The 15,507-nt window shown below is 47.2% G+C and overlaps 1 pseudogene; it reads right to left on the bottom strand.

The window, feature by feature from the left end:
- Positions 1-203: 203 nt before the first annotated feature.
- Positions 204-10,798, bottom strand: LOC122202621 (annotated as a pseudogene).
- Positions 10,799-15,507: the final 4,709 nt, after the last annotated feature.

Here is a 15,507-nt window from a genome sequence, read left to right as displayed (position 1 = left end):
AGGTCATGATCTTGCAATTTCATGGCTTCAAGCCCCGCATCGGGCTCTGCACTTGGCAGCATGGAGCCTGCTTGGGACTCTCTCTCTCTCTCTCTCTCTCCCCCTCCACCACTTGCACTATCTCTGTCTCTCTCAAAAAAATAAATAAACTTTGAAAATTTTTAATGATATTTTGTTTATTGTGGACTTTTGGCATTCGTTTTGATTTTTAAAAAAGATTATATTAAAATATGATCTTGAGTACAGGGTGTTTTTTTTTCCCCTCAGTCTCATATCTGCCTTGATTGTGAGCTGCAAGTGGACACTTCCAGCAATAGTAAAAAAATAATAATAATTCACAAAAGCCGGGATTTGGGGAAGCCACCTGGTTGTAACCCTTTATATGTAGATGCCAACCCAGAATAGCCGGAAGAAGGCTCCCAAGTCCATGACAAGCAAGGCCACCAAGGAGGTGAGGAGCTTTTATAGATATCCCGAGTGTACTTGGTGGAGGTAATTTCATAAATGAAGAATCAGGTGGTGAAGAACATGCTATGGCCAACAACACCACAGTCAGATGGGAGAAGACAGCCGGGTTCACGGGACTGGTGTATCTGCTCATGACCTCAAGCTCCATTTTGCCAGGCACAAGGTAATCCACTGCTCTGCCACTGGAATAACACATTGGCCTGATTACAGGGTTTTTGACATTCCCTGAAATATGCCCAGGCTGAGTGCCATACCTGTTTCACCCTACTCCCAGCCCTTCTTCACAAACCTCTTAGTCAAGGAGGTCTATTGCTTCAGTGGCTTGATCTAACTCACCTGTTAGTCCAAAGCACATGGGATCGCTCATTTTTCTGGGCCTCCTGTAAAGCATGAAGTGAAGAAACATAAGGAAAGAAGAAAGCAATCTAGAATTCCCCTTGAGTAGTTAGGGTTTCTGTTTGTAAGTCAAGGCCCAGTTTTTTCCTACTCGAATTAAGTTACCTAAATTCTTTTTCCCTAGAAGATAAATTGATGGCCCAGAATGGACACTGGACAATGTCAGGGGCAACCCCTTAAATAAAGCAATGAGTTTCCATCCAGTTTGTGTGCAGGAACAGGTAGGCTTTTGTGTCACAAATCCAATTACCAATCATTGAGAACCACTCAGTGGTATATTTTTCACCAAAATACCCCTATGAGATAACCAAATAGCACTGTAACATTTTGAAACCATTTGTCAAGAAAAATTAGGTGTCAGCCAAGAATGTTTGTAACATACAGATCATTAGGTAGATCCAGAGCAAAGAAAAATGTCTTCTAGGACTCGTGAAAGTGAGACAGCCTCCAAATAGGCACCACCTGCTCCCTGGCCCTCTGCTGTCAAGGTCCCAGCTCAGAAAAGGCCACGTACAAAGATTTTAGCCCCCACCAAAGTCCCCAGTATTGGTAAGGTACATGATAGGAAGTTTCTGATTTTGAATGCCTGGCCTGTTGCTGTATCTAAAAAGTCATCCTAATAGTAAAGTCCAGTTGCCAAGGAAACAAGCTGACTCAGTATAAGAGATTGAAACAAAGGAAAACTGGGTGAGTCCCAAAGTAAAATGTGCACAAGCCTAACAGGAAACATGGTTATATGTCTTAGCCACTTCATGGGCAAATTACCCAGGGGTCAGCCTCAGGCCACTCTGTTTTGGACTATCCTAGGCCCAAAGTAAAAAGACTTGGACCCTCGCTGGGAACCCCTCACCCATAGCATGTACTTCATGGACTCTTGAAGCTTGATGACCCTTAATGGGGGTCATTAAGTCATTTTTGTAGGACCCCGAATGGCACTCAGGAGTCCACAGGGTCCTGAACTGCCTCCCACACTCCCATTCAGCCCAGGCCCCAGGGTTGCCTACAAGTTCCTTCCTTGTCCGTTTGGCATCTGGAAACAGGAATGAAAAAGGATCCAGAAAGAGTCAATCTTGGACTTTTCAGAGATGGATGGATCTCCTTAGATAAATGGTTCATAACTTTTCATGGGTCCTAGACCCTTTGAGAACTGAACTAATGCTGTTGGTCGTTTCCTCAGAAATTACACATTGTCATCTACATACAATTCGGAATACATCAGCTCCATCCATACACAATATTGAATGTAACGTCAGGCACCCTTGGGCTTCATGGACCTCAAATTAAGACTGTTTCTCTAGGCAGACCTGCTTCGAAGACTGTTAGGGACCTCTGAGATCCCAACAGAGGCACAGCATAAGGAGCGGGCTGCCAGCATTCTCCTGGCTTCCGGATTCAGACACAGCAGACATCGGCCTGGAAGCTTGTGAGAAGAGGTTAGTTTTTCAGTTACCCAGGGAGATGCTGGCCAGGTCATCCACTGGAGAGATAGTCAAGAGCTTGCAGAAGGAATTAATTCACTTCCAGAGTCAGCCAGATAGCCCAGGTCCCAGGCAACAAAGACAACTGTTTACCCAATGGGTCTTCTGGGGAGTTGATCTCAGAAATTCTGAGCCTGCCCTTTTAGACAGCAGCCAAACTGAATGCCAGGCAACTTTGTGGTCAGTTGGGGTTAGACCAATGGTGCACAGGGCAGGCTTGTTCTGAGGCAAGGATGTCCCTACCATTGTGTCAACACAAGAGTGAAAAATCAGCCTTAGCCGGGGCCTCCGAAGGGCATCTTGACAACATGAAAGCACTCATGCTTTCATGAGGTGGAAGAGGGACTGGGAAAGGGGCAGGTGGCTCTGAGCTCAGTGAGTCAGGGGGTGGCCTCTAGATGTAACGTGTGGGCTTCTCTTGCAGCCCCTCTGGCCCTGAGGTCATTCTCCCCACCTCCTTGCCCTTAAGTCAGGTGCTCTGAAAAGAACACACAGAAAGCAGAGAGAGCCTAAGAAAACTGGGGAGAGAATTCCTGGGAACAATAAGAACCTGCACATTTCCGGGTGCCGCAGCATCTGGGGCAGGGTGACAGCACAGTGCACCCCTCTTGAGGGGCAAATGGAGATGATAAACCCCATCACCCATGGAGCAGCCCCTAAGCTGACAGCCCCCTCCACGATCAAACATTCGGCCTCACTTCACATGCCACCTACTCTGCTCTAGTGGAGAAGTCACTCTGCCGGGGCCCCCTTGCCCATTGCTTGAGGCGACAGGAGAGTGAGACTGAGGTAAGTGCACCAAGGGCAAGTACAGGCGGCAGGAGTCCTGGGAGCCGGAAGACAGGACCTCTCAGTCACAAGCTAGTTGTGGGATCTTGAGCAAGCGACCCGGTGTCTCAGGGCTTTCTTTCACTTCAAAAAGTGTAAGCTCTGACAGAGGTAAAGCACTAAGTGCTCAGAACCCACCCAAGCACCATGACCTCTCCTGTGCTGGCTCTCCTGACACCGTCCTTGCTGTGGAGGAGGGGGCATGATAACTTCAGTGACCCTTGGGGACACTGCTTCCCACACAGCACAGTCCTGAGGGCCAAATGGGATGACAAGTGACAACCTTGCTTTTGTCAAGGGTCCAGCAGGAACATGGTCATGAACTCTGGGGATTCTTCACATCCCAGTTCCTTCTGACAAGATGAACAGTGCCCATCCCGCAGGGCACAGCAGACTCTCTGTGGGAGCTTCTTTTAAATGACATAAAACAAAAGCATTCTTTTTACTAATCTTAATTTTGAAAATTTTCTTTCACATGAAGCCACAGATACACAAGTAGGAAGAACCTTAAACATATCTTTGGCACAGATTCATAAAACATTCGCTTCACAAAAAATTCTAGAAACTGGAAGGGAAAAAAAGCATTCTTGAAAAGAATTACATTTATACTAAAGTTCTCAATCCCCAAGTGAAATGGAGGTCAGAGGGAGGCCCCTCTTCCAGCCCAAATTCCACTCCGGGAAAAAGAGAGGAAGCACTGCCTTGAGACCCCCGCCCTCAGGTCTCCCTAGAAATGATTTTACACTGCTTGTGTTTGAAGCACTTGTTTCAAAACTTGTGCTTGCTATGAATACTTTCTTGGTGCTGTCACTTCTGTCCTGTCCTTGGCCAGAGTTTGCCCTGTAGCCACTGGCAGCGGTGAGGAGGTCAGGGGCTCTCTGGTACTAAAGAAGCTCGCCTGCATTCCAGATGGGTCCACAGTTTTGTCATTTTTCCTCCAGTCCTTGACTCCTTGTTAAGTTTTTACTTGCTCAGATGGTTTTTGCCTGTTGCTTGGTATTTCTGCACTTTTTCATACCTTTCATTTCTCTCATCCTTTCTGCATATCTAAGGCCATCACCGCTGCTCACTCTAGCCCTATGGGCCTCTGCAGGCTGGGGTACCCCTCTGGAGCACCAGCAAGTGTGGCCTTGCACCTTCTGCACCCAGATTAACTGCCTTGAGGCCTCTTGGGGGATTCCCTAGGCGAGGCAGAGTCCCATTCTCGGGCACATTTAGAAGCTAGAGAACCAGTTTGAACATTGCTGATAGGTTGTGAAGGACTTTCCTAATTCCAGAAGGTGGGTCAAAAGAGCCCTCTTGACTCAGATGTGATTTTTCTGGAAGGATTTTATGACTATATCTTCTGAGAGCTGAATTTTGGATTCCAGCCTTGTGGGGGTTTCAAAAGGTAATTCTGCTGCTTTAGCCTTCTATTCACAATCTGGCCATACTCTAGGCACTTGCTATATTTCTGTGCAGGTATTTTTAAACTTTGGCTCAGTTCATCGTTGATTCACTCAATGTCTCCAAGAATAAAGTGGTAATAAGCACTGGCTTCCAGAACACATCAAGAAATGGGCCCAGACCATGGATGCACAGGCAGCATAGACCTTAAATCGCCCAGTCCTTCTTAACAGATGGTATTTCATTAAAAGCCCTGACCTTGCCACACCTTGAAGTCTTGGGCCTCTTGTAGGCCAGAGTCAGAGGTGTTGAGTTCTTGGGGCCACATGGGCCTCCTAGCATATCCAGCCCTCTTCATGCACTTCCATTCCCAGACTTGCTTCTCCACTCTCTGGTCTTCTCTGATACACAGTGAACCTCCTCACTTCACTCACTCTGTCTTTCATTCTGAGCGTCCTCCGATGGCCTCCTTTAGCTGGTGTCTATCCTGTGATGGGCTCCTGGTCTGACACTCATTCTGCCTCTCTCACACACTAAGCTAGAAGTGGGGTGGCCCCTCAATCCTGGACCTTCCCAACCCCTCACTAAGCCTCAGGAACCTGATGTTTCCCAGGGACCCAATGGTCTGGGGAGAGAAGACCCCTAACAGGAGAACAGCTGCTCAGAAACACTGTGTGGGTGGAGACTGGCACACCTCCTGATCTTTCCCTAGTCCCACCCCAGTGAAGCTGCACCCAGAACACATGACTGGACGTTTCTGTGGCAATGCTATACAACCTAAACTGTTGTCTCTGCATCACTTCCAGGTCTCCACATCCCCATCTTTAATTCAGTGCTCAGATGTCCTGATGCAATGAGCCAGAACACAAAGAAATGGCGGCTCAAATGGAGGGTCAGTGTCCTAGGGAAGGGATGACCAGGGTACTTTTGACAGGAGAAAGAGGGCCTTGAGGTCAGGGCCTATGAACCTAGGGACCAATGCTGTACTACCTGGGTGATCGGGGATTTGGGGCTTAAAAAGCTTAGGTTAAGGAACAAGCGTAAAAGACCCATGAGAGGGAGCCTAGAGGTTCATGGAGCCCCAGGAAGCAGAGATATAGAACCAGCTGGTAAGGGAGTAATAGGGCAAGAGGATAGAACAGCTTGTCCTAATGAAGGCCTCCTCCATTGCAAAGCAGTCATATAATGAGCCTCCCGGCCACTGTAGACATGTGAATGTGAGCAGACTCCTTGGCATTCTTGCAAGGGAATCTGAGCCCTGGCTCAGATATTGGGTGGGAGTGAAGAAAGAGGCTCTTTGTAAGTGTTTCAAATCATAGTTACATATCACATAGTTTGAAGAACCAAATATCTCTCTAAGGCTGCATGACAGAAAACAGCGACTCCCTTTCTCCTTCTCCCACTGCCTGCTCCCAGAGGAAATCATCCCCAAGTTGGGCTTTTCCATCCCTGAGCTCTGCCAGGTCACGTTTCACTTCCTCTGAGGTCCTGCCACCTTCTCCTCGGCTCTTGTATCAAAACATGTGTCCCTTGTTTGCAGAGGTAACTCCTTTATCAGTTTGCGTCATGTGAGACAAGATGTTCGGTCAAACTTTCCAGGTGACTCATAGCAGGTTTTCTTACTCATCCATATGTGTTTCCTTTACTTCTCTTTCTGTGCGGTATCTTCAAAGTGACCCTTTGCTGCTTCTTTTTCCTTAACTCATCTTGAAGGCGAGTTTTTCCTGGGCCATATTTGCATAAGACATTTATGTCAGGAAGACTCAAGTGTTGTGTCCTAGGTTTGCACAGATTTTGTTGTGATTCAAGTTTTTGTATGTAATCATGTTTCTCACCTTAAAAGAAGTAGTGGGATATTTTGTATATGAGAGGTTATAAAGGTAAGATATAAAGAGCACTAATAAAGGCCAGTATCGGGCGCCTGGGTGGCTCAGTGGGTTAGGCGTCCGACTTCAGCTCAGGTCACGATCTCGCGGTCCGTAAGTTCGAGCCCCGCGTCGGGCTCTGGGCTGATGGCTCAGAGCCTGGAGGCTGCTTCCAATTCTGTGTCTCCCTCTCTCTCTGCCCCTCCCCCATTCATGCATCTCTCTCTGTCTCAAAAATAAATAAACGTTAAAAAAAATTAAAAAAAAAATAATAAAGGCCAGTATCTTTGTAAGTAAAGACTCAGCCTATGAAATAGAACACACCATTATCTCAGATGTCTTCTGCATGCCTGAGCCTAAGTCTACCATCCCAAGGGTGAAAAACATTGGCACTGGATGTGGACATAACCCCCTGACCCACTCTAAGGTCCACTTTTATCTTCCGTTTTAGTGATTTCCTTGATTTCCTTTGTAGTTTTACTACATTTGTGTTGTATCCTGAAAGGGCTGGCCTCCTATGCCCTTGAACATTCTCTGTCTGTGGCCTTGTGCCCAGGTCTTCCTCTCAAGTACTTGGGATTCGGCCTCAGCCCAGAGGCCAAGCTCTTCACACAAGCCTTTTCGATGTCAAAAAACCAAGACTCAGCGTGGTTTTACACCCAACACATTTTGGCGTTTCCTGGATAGCCACTAGCCCCAGAGGCTTGCCCCCTCACCTTACCGCCCTGACATGGCAATCATGTGCGAAAGAGACCCTAGAAATAATAGGCGTGGCACTACCCTTTACATTTAATTAGCTCCACATTTTTTATTAGTGCACCATTAAATGGTTGACCTGCTGACCTACTTATCTATCCCACAGGGTAGGAAAAGCTATAAAATCTAAAAATGAAGTTCAATGGTTCAGAGGTTAATTTTGTACAGGCAAATGTACAAAGCATTAATAAAATATTATATTAATAAAAACATTTTAGGGTCTGTACGCTTTACAGGGTGACTTGGAAAGCCGGGCTGTGTCCGTGAACTCATGCCCTCCGGAGACATGTGATATAGTTCTGTATCAAACCCCCCAAAAAGGTTACTTCTCGTCATTCTAATATTGCTGGTTACTGTTATAATTTAACCACTCAGTCTTGTCTTCGGCAGACGGTTTCTGCTTTTGTGCCATGCTTGCTGGAAGATCCATTACAAGTTAAAAACCAGAAATTGCATAGCCAACAAAGGACTGTCTCAAAGCCAGGGTGGAAGGGATCGGTTGGATACTAAGCAAAGGATGCCACAAAAAGACTCATGGGTACAGGATTCTTAGCAACAGCTAACATTACCTGTAAGACTATCCCAGGGAACTGGGCAAGGAGTCCTAGGATTCTGAGTTTGAAGAGAAACAAGTAAGTCACCACGACTCTGGGGCTGGGGCACTGACCTGTTTCAAGAGTCCTCAATGTATTGTTTCATTGTGCATTGGCATGGCATTGCCCTCAGTGTCCAGGGGGGGCAAAGTCCCACAACTTCAGTCAATGGGCCTTCATGCTGACTTACAACCTCCACGAATAGACAGTAGCAGGCCTGTGCCCTGGTGGAGAAGAAAATGGAGACTCAGTGATAGCCAGCCCAGCAGGCCTCCTGCCCCTCAGTCTCCAGCCCCCATGATGAGATGACACAACGAGGCTCATGCCTGGTGAGACATCTGTGACTCACACTTCTCCAGGCTCATCGTCTGCTTCAGCCCTGCCCAAAAGGGGTCTTGGCATCAAGAAGAAATCTTATATTTTGAAGCAGTCCGTGATGTGGCCAGTCAGGACAATTTACCTACTCCCAGCCCTCAGCCTGATCCTTTTCCCAGAGCAAGGCAGTGAGACAGAGAAGGCATTTGAGAGCAAGGCTAAAAACCAGTTGGGATCAAAGTCACACTGGCTGAGCTATGGAACCTGAGTGACAACTCCTGAGTTCATGCCCCAGCTCTGCCACAGGAGCTGTGGCCGCTCTGCATTTCTGTTCTCCCTTTCTGTAGAATGATGATGAGAGCCTCACCATTTTGGCTTGTTACAAATCTTGAATGAATTAATGCGTTCAAAGAACTTAGAACAGCATAGCATCATGAGTGACCATGGTGTTATATCTCATTTTCACTTGGAGACCCAGAGGAAAATGGTTTCTTTGAGCTTTGATGGCCACTGATTCAGCCCCAGCCTGGATATCAGCTAACATCATGGGTAAGTGCTTCATCAAGGGCACTCATTGATGACATGGGAGCAGGTTTCTGAAGTCAGTACAGTATGTTCCTGTAGTTTCCCTAGAACAATGTTGTTCCCTCCCTCCTGCCAGAGCCCCTGTACCTGCCTGCGCCCCCTCCCTGCTGGAGAACCTGATATTTCTGCTTCCATTTTTGCCTCCACTTCTTCAGGGCAGAATTTCTGTTCCCCCAGGAGCAAGGTAGGTGAGAAAAATGCTATGGCCAAGCTTCACTCCATGTTGCAAGACCTGAGCAACTTGCCTGACACATTGCCAAGCATTCCACGTAACAGATGCTTCTGTCAGAAATGCTGTTGTGTGTATCATTTGGAAGTTATAAAGCAACAATGTCTCCTGCTGAAGTTTAAATTTCACCGACCTTTGAAGTAATGTTTTAGTGAATATCCTTGTCAATAATTATCTTGTGCATGTCATTGTTTTATAGAATAAATTTTTATTTTTTAAGGTTTATTTTTGAGAGAGAGAGAGAGAGAGCGTGTGTGTGTGTGTGTGTGTGTGTGTGTGTGTGCAAGTGGGGGAGGGGCAGAGAGAGGGAGACAGAATCCAAGCAGGCTCTGAGATGTCAGCATAAACTGTGCTTGAACCCACAAACTGTGAGGTCATGACCTGAGCTGAAATCAGATGCTCAACTGACTGAGTCACCCAGGCACCCCTCTTAGAATAATTTTTTAGTAATAGAATTATTGAGTTCGTGTAAGAATTTTGACACATACAGCCAAATAAGACTTCCAAACAACTTGCGACCAATTTACACTCTTACCAGCAGTAAACTAGTATTCCTGTTTCCTGAACCTTTGCCAAATGCATATTTCATAGCCTCTATCTCTCTATCTCTATGTATCACTGCCAGTTTCCTAGACAAAAAAAATTGTAAGTCTTTGTGAATTATAAAAGTTCCCGTGAAAGTTTATCAGTTGGCTATTGCCAGCATAGCAATAGCAATCCACAGAAACAACATGTGATCCCTTCTTAGGCTCTTGCAGTAGTTTAGAGAAGGAGGAGTGGAGCAGTGGGGAGCAATGGGATTTAGCCATGAACCAGATAGGAGATGGGGGAGAAAACAAGGTCAAAGCCGGCTCCTTCCCTGGAAATGGGGAATGCTGATGGATGATCAAGTTTTTTGAAGCATGATCATCAGTAATTTTATCTTGACCAGGCTCAATTTGAGATCGTTATTAGACACCCACGTGTGGATGTATATAAGGTAGATTGCCATTTGGGCCTTGTGTCCAGAAAAACGGACTGGAGACAGCAGTTTGGAGAGTCAGCCCACAGGATTGAACCGACAGCCTCAATAACTTCACTTAGTGGGGTGACGAGAAAAAGAGGAAAGGTCTAAGGCTAATCCTGCCACCAATCTCAGGTGGAGAAGGCGAGGTTCAGGGGGACCCACTGAGAAAAGACCAAGGAACGTCCCCTCAAGCAAAGTGGGAAAAGGACTTCAAGGAAGAGGGAAGGTGAGGTAAAATGGAAAGCCTGAAGGTGTGGCTGGGAGCGAGAAATGGGTATCACCCCCGCAGGGGCAGTTAGTGCAACCTCTTAACCACTGTAATCAGGGCTCCAAATCCACCTCCCCAAAAGGCTCTTCCTTCCTCAGGGTCATGGATGGCCCAACAGCTCCACACGTCGTTTACCAGACGCAAAACTCCCAGACCACACGCACCCAGTCCCAAGTCCTAGGTTCTAGGGGTCAGCAGTGGGCCAGACTGTCCCCTCCAACACTCCCCTCCAACCCAATGTCTGACAGTAGGAAAGGCGCACTTTGCTCAAGACGCCCAAGGAATGTTATTACCTTGAGGAAGAAAGGAATGATTATCGAGGAAGAAACAACTTTGGTGTTGGGGACACGGAGTCAAGGACCTGAGAGGCCAGGGTAAGTAGAAAGAATCTGCAAGGTGACTCGGATGAGAAGGGAGGAGGGGCCCAAATCTTCACTAACCAACAAGGGGGACGGTGGGGACTCCGAAAGACTTGTTTTCGCGCTGTCGCAGCCCGTCAGCCGCTCACCTGCTCCTTGGGTACCTGTGCCTGTCTCCCTAGGTGAGGCCACTTCCTCTGGGGAAAGTCCTCCTCTCCCCAGCTGGCCCAGGCTGTTTGTGATCCCCTTGGCAACACGGGGCCCAGGGCGGGACCGCGAGGGGCGGGGCCGGGAGGGCGCTATTGTGATGCGCTTGGAGCGGAGCCACGGATTGGCCGGCAGGTGCGGCGTGGGGCGGGGCTAGCAGAGGGGCGGGCCGAGAGGCCACCAGGAGGCTCTTGAGGCAGCTGCAGCTAAGGGAGCCGGCCAAACACTCAGGAAAATTCCCATTGCTGGGGCCTGGCAAAGCTAGAAGGAGGCAGGGGCGCCTGGCTGGCTCAGTCGGCAGAGGATCCGGCTCTTGATCTCCGGGCTGTGAGTTCGAGTCGCACGTTGGGTGTAGAGATTACTTAAAAAGATATAAGAAGGCATATGCCCTTTACCACTGCGAGTGAAGAGGCTACGAGGCTACGGAGACTTCAAACACAGTCAGTGAAGGAAGTGAACCATGGTCCTGCAGTGGAACCTTCCATGCACCCCAGAAGGCCTGGAATGAAGCTCTAAGGGGCTCAGGCAGGACGGGAAAGTTGTCCACGAGGTGTCCTCTGGGGGTCGGAGCTGGGCAGAACCCTGTGCTCTTCTTGACACGTTTACAGAGGTGCTGGTGGCCCCCTGCCTGATGGGTCTGGTTATCAGGAGGAGTTCTGAGCGTATAGTGTGGGGAGCCATTTTATTCTGGGGAGTTCTTTTTATGGGGGACTACTTCCTATGAGTACGAATAAGTGGGGCAGCAAATAACTTTAATTTGGCCATCAGGACAGTGCTGTGGAGTAGACAGGGCTTACCAAGGCATGGAAAAATTATCTTATTTCAGCATTTCAACAGCTAGTAAATATAATGCCAGCCCATATTTACTGAGCCCTCACTAAGCCTGTCACTGACTGTTCTGAGCTTCTACATAGAATAACTCATTGCATTCTCAGCCCGGTAAGGTAGGTTCTGTGATTAGCACATTGGCTGGGAAGCACAGAGAAATTAAAGGAACTTCCAGGTCCCACAGCCAGTGTATAGCAAAGTAAGGAGTTAGATGCAGTCTCTCGGGCTCAAATCTTTCCACACGTGACTGCCATACCTGTGAGCTCCAAGAATCTAACTCTCTGTCGTCACCCGGTTTTCAGCCTGGCTCACAAATTTATTCTTGTCCCATTGCCTCTCTGTGGGAGATGAAGGGCAGGGTGAGAACCATGGGAAGGAAAATAAATTGTACCTCCCAGCCACAGCAAGGAATGCTTCTAAGTTTTCTCTTTGATGCCAGGGCTCCTGTGGGCTGAAGCTGAGAGTGGCCCCCTGGCCTCAAGTGCTCCTGGAGAGAGAGGAATCTCCCAGATGTCAGCATGTTCTACAGTTGTTCTTGACTAAACAGGCAAACGCACAGACAGGAACCAGAGATTTATTTGCAGAGTGAGTCAGTGGGAACAAAGCAGTTCCCCTCTGTTATTTACAATAATTTCCACAGCCCTGCACTAGAGGGCGACATATGGTTACTGAGGACAGGCACCACTCAGGCTCCCCTGGCAGGCCACAGACTTTCAATATCTCTCAATGAGTGAAATCAGAGTTATTGAAGGACCATGCAAGTTATGATGATTTCCTGTTTCTCTGTTAATTCATGATGTTGGAACCAAAGTCCGCTCTTCCCGAGCAGCTCCCAGTAACTGAGCAAAGCAGGAGGCTCGCTTGGCCATCTCCACCCACTGCTGCTCTACTCAAAAGGCGGTCCTTGCTCTGAGCTCCTGCAGAGATGACCAAGACTTTCGCAAGCCTGCAGCAGGGACTGAGTCCCCCTCTCCCCAGGCCTACATCCTTCTGCTTTATCTCTCACAGGAGTTGCTCCCCAACCAACCTCTTGCACTTCTCACTTTGGCCCAGAGCGTCTGAACTGACACAATCTGTCTTCAGTTGCCAACAATTAGATTTGGGGTCTGGTGAGAAGTTTTTCAACCATCAGCGTGGATCTGGTGCCTCATCTCTGCTCACCCTGTGATGTGTGGAACAGATATTTAGGGTGTGGAATAATGGCAAAAAGAACAGAAAGTTAGATTGGGCCAAATTTAATGAGGTAGGCCTATTAAGCAGAAAGTACAGATAACAGATTGTTGTAGCTCGAGGGGCTAGAAAGTATTATAACAGGGGTTTTTTGTTGACTAAAAAAAGATGAACCCCAAAGTGGTCTACACTAAATGAAGTTGAAATTCCAGAACTGCCTTGATATACTGTAGAGGAAGGTATCCAAAGGAAAGGGAGATGGTAATATTAGGGTGTATTTATTGATAAGCAAGAGCTGCTCACCCACCCCAGGAGGGTCCAGAAGAGACACTTTTCACCATGACTGTAAGAAATAAATTTGTGAGGGGCCTCCAGTATCCTTGAAGATCAAAAATTACAGTGGGAACTGCTGCCACTGAATTGGATCACCAAATGCAATGGGGATAATTGGATCATGAAGTGGCAAGGGCTAAGTGATGGCCCTCAGTCACCAACAGGCAAGGTGGTCATGGTTACCGTTATGAACAACAGAGTCAATGCAATAATCAGAATGGTCTGACTCACAGAGACCTTATGATGTTGGCTAATTGATCATGGTATCCCTAGAAGAGAAGTAGATGAGCACCCTACTAAACTCTTACTTGATCTGTATTAGTAGACGAATTCTAGGTCAGGTGAACAGAATTCTAACCTGAATCATAAAAACAGAGAGTCACAGCCTTCATTCGATTCCCAGTCTTATGCCATTTTACAGACCCAGAACTTCTTAAATAAAGGGGAGGCCAGGTCCCTTTGAGGAAGGACCCCACTAAACTGCCAAAAACTTATATTGTTACTCTTTCTCTCACGTTCCCCAAAGGGACTAACAGCTACTTGCCAGGCACTACTGTGCATTGGAGAAAGAGAAATAATTATAACTTTCAGAGATTATTGGACACAGACCCTCAACTGATTCCTGGAAACCCACCATCCAGAGCAGAGGCTTATGAAACACAGGTGATCCATGGAGTTTTCACTCAGGTTCATCTCACAGTGGGCACAGTGGATCCCTGATGCCACCCTGTGGTTATTTGTCCAGTTCCAGAATTGGAATAGACACACTCAGCAACTGGCAGAATTCTCACACTGGTTCCCTGACCTGTGGAATGAGGACTATTACAGCAAGAAAGGCCAAATGGAAGCCACTAGAACTGCCTCTACCTAGGAAAACAGTAAACTAAAAGCAATACTGCATTCTTAGAAGGTTTGCAGAGATTAGTGCCACCATTGAGAACTTGAAGGATGCCAGGAGTGATTTCCACCACATCCTGACTCAACTCCCCTATTTTGGCCTGTGCAGAAAACATAATGATCTTGGAGAATAACAGTAAACCTGGTTGTTTATTTTTCCTGGAAGTAGAGATGGCCAGAGGCATAAGTCTCTGTCAATTCATGGGTTGCAGCCAGTATTTGGTTAGATGATCAGGGATTTGGAAGCAACACAATTGGAAAATTGGTGATGGTGAGGTTTTGGGAAGAGGTGTGTGGATAGATCTCTCTGGGCAAAGAAACATGATTTTTGCCCTGTGTGAATGCTCACCAAAGGGTGATCTCAGCAGAGGAGTATTTTAATAATCAAGTAGATAGGATGACCCATTCTGTGGTTACTGTTCATCCCCTTTTCCCAGCCACTCCAGTCATCACCCAATGGGCTTATGAACAAAGTGGCCCTGATAGGAGAGATGGAGGTTATGCATGGGCTCAGCAACATGGATCATTCACCAAGGCCAGCTTGGCTACAGCCACTGATGAGTGCCTGACTTGCCAGCAACAGAAACCATGAAGTCCCCAGTATGGCACCGTTCCCAAGTTGATTATGTTGAACAGCTTCCATCATGGAAGGGACGACAAACACTTTGGTTTAATGGAAATAAATGCTTACTCTGATTATGGACTCCCCTTTCCTGCCTGCAATGCTTCTGCCAAAACCACCATCTGCAGACTTGCAGAATGCCTTATCTACCATCTTGTGTTCTACACAGCATCACTTCTGGTGAAAGAACTCGTTTCACAGCAAATGAAGTAAAGAAATGGGCCTGTGCTTATGGAATCCACCGGTCTTACCACGTTTCCCATCATCCTGAAGGAGTTGGCTTGACATAATGGTAGAAAGGACTTTCAAAGATTCAGTTCGGTGCCAGGTCAGTAGAAATGCCTTGAGGGACTGTCACAATGTCCTGCCAGATGCAGAAATCAGCATCCAATATATGGTGCTAATTTCCCCATAGCCAGGATTCATGGGTCCAGGAATCAAGAGGTGGAAATGAAAGTGGCTCCACTCACTATTATCCCCCAGGATCCACTAGCAAAAATTTTGCTTCCCACCCCCACCACCTTAAACGCCACTGATCTAGAAGCCCTAGTTCCAAAAGGAGGCACGATAATGACTCCGTTGAACTAGAAGTTGAAACTGCCACCTGGCCACTTTGGGCTCTTCATACTCCTGAGCCAACAGGCAAATAAAGAAATTATTGAGCTATGTAGAGTGATTGATCATGATTACCAATGGCAAACTGGGCTGCTACCAAACAGTGGAGGTAAGAAAATATATCTGGAATACAGAAGATCCCTTAGGGAGTCGCTTAGTACTACCATGCCCTGTAATTTAAGTCCATGGAAAACTATAACAGCCAAGTCAGGCATGACTGTGGATGGCTTAGACCATTCAGGAATGAAGATTTGGGTCACCCTATCAGGTAAAGAATCACAACTACCTGAGGTGCTTGCTAAA

Source organism: Panthera leo, chromosome D2, assembly GCF_018350215.1.
Source record: "Panthera leo isolate Ple1 chromosome D2, P.leo_Ple1_pat1.1, whole genome shotgun sequence".
In the NCBI taxonomy this organism is placed as follows: Eukaryota; Metazoa; Chordata; class Mammalia; order Carnivora; family Felidae; genus Panthera; species Panthera leo.
This window is presented reverse-complemented; position numbering and strand designations above follow the sequence as displayed.